The sequence below is a fragment of the Sinocyclocheilus grahami genome, unplaced genomic scaffold, assembly GCF_001515645.1.
Source record: "Sinocyclocheilus grahami isolate Dianchi unplaced genomic scaffold, SAMN03320097.WGS_v1.1 scaffold514.1, whole genome shotgun sequence".
Classification (NCBI taxonomy): domain Eukaryota; kingdom Metazoa; phylum Chordata; class Actinopteri; order Cypriniformes; family Cyprinidae; genus Sinocyclocheilus; species Sinocyclocheilus grahami.
In genome coordinates this window covers 25,032-26,991 of record NW_015505693.1, presented here as the reverse complement: position 1 = coordinate 26,991, position 1,960 = coordinate 25,032, and positions in this window count along the sequence as shown.

Here is a 1,960-nt window from a genome sequence, read left to right as displayed (position 1 = left end):
ATACATCAACCTGTTGTTGTTTAGTTTGGTTTCCAAGTGATTTTTCTCAGTTCACTAATAAAAAAATGGCATATTGTGTCTCATAATCATGCAAATCATAGATTTGACTGTAATTCTTCCACTTCTCTGAATGGACAGTCATTTCTGGGAATGATGTTTTTCCGAGGAATGCTGTGCTGCAAACTAACCATTCCATGGAAAGCTATTAAGGGAGGATCACGGCCCAGTCCCTGTCATTCGTTCTCTGTAAAACCCTTTGGAGGAGTGAATATAATAGTGTTATGTCTTTGTTTATTCTGGTGATATCGGCCTTGTTGGTCAGATATGACGGACCCAGCTGATTGTGTAACTGCAGAAGTCACGCAAACTTCCCTCTTCTTTCTTTGCCAGCAGAGTGTGGAGAAGCTCAGTCTCTTGTTCTCCAACCGATGACGCAAGCTGACATCACTTGGTCTAGACAGTTACATGGGGAGGGAAACAAAAGCAATTATGGCCATGTTTTGTTTTGGAAAGACAGAATACCATATGTAAAAGACAAAACGTTTCTTGAAACATGTCCAAACGTATCTGGTACGCACCCATACTGCAACAATAGCGTAAGAAACTGAAGCCTTTTTAGGATTATATAGATTTTTTATTTTATTTTAATTTTTTTTGTGTTATGACATTATTTAAATGTCAATTTTACACATGGGTCAGTGACAAGAGTTTAAGTATGCACATAATAATAATAAAACATAATTTCACAAATTTTATACTCGCAGATGATTTCTGTAATTTTAATGCATATGTAACAAAAACATTTATAATATATTAAATTTAAATCATTTTTCCTGTGGTTTATTGACATTGATTTGTTGTTTTTCCAAACTACAATGGAAAAAATAAATAAATGCTTCTTTTTTTTTATCATTATTTCTAATAATGTGGACCGAATTGTTGCATTTTTTTCATATGAAACAGATTTTTTTTAAAGGAAGATGTGTCATCTAACATGACTGTTATTGAATTGTTAACCAATAAATCAAATGTTTCATTTTTTTTATAACCTTGTTGCTGTCTTCTCGACAGTGGAATCTACAATTAAACTGTAATCTTGTAAAAATGAAGACAAAAAAGGTTAAGTAACTGAAAACAGTGATATATAATTTAGATATTATATTTAAATGAGTATAAAGAATTATTATATAGTTATAATAAATGATATTCACCCAGAAACAGAACAAATAATCCATCAAAATGTGACAGTTTGATGCACTTTAGTTCATTATTCTGGTTATTTATTAGCTGTTTAATGTGGACCGAATTGTTGCATTTTTTTCATATGAAACAGATTTTTTTTAAAGGAAGATGTGTCATCTAACATGACTGTTATTGAATTGTTAACCAATAAATCAAATGTTTCATTTTTTTTATAACCTTGTTGCTGTCTTCTCGACAGTGGAATCTACAATTAAACTGTAATCTTGTAAAAATGAAGACAAAAAAAGTTAAGTAACTGAAAACAGTGATATATAATTTAGATATTATATTTAAATGAATATAAAGAATTATTATATAGTTATAATAAATGATATTCACCCAGAAACAGAACAAATAATCCATCAAAATGTGACAGTTTGATGCACTTTAGTTCATTATTCTGGTTATTTATTAGCTGCTCCTTTGTTAGTTTTGGCTCAAAGCTGTGCGTGTAATTCAAACAGCCAGTTTGTATTTTGGTGCACAAAGCTCTGTTGTGTAGTACAAGGAGGGTACAAAGCACTCTAGCAGTGATTTAACTCTGGGGCCCGGCCTGAGAACCCTTCCTGCTTGCGTTTGGAGTGTTTTCTCATGTTCTCGTTGAATCTCATTCATGCGTTTCAGTGAGGAATAATACTGCTGCTGTAGCAGTGTCTTGGTGTGTAAATACTGCCTTACCAATGCAAGTGTTCAGTTTCTGGAATTTAGGTAATGGTTC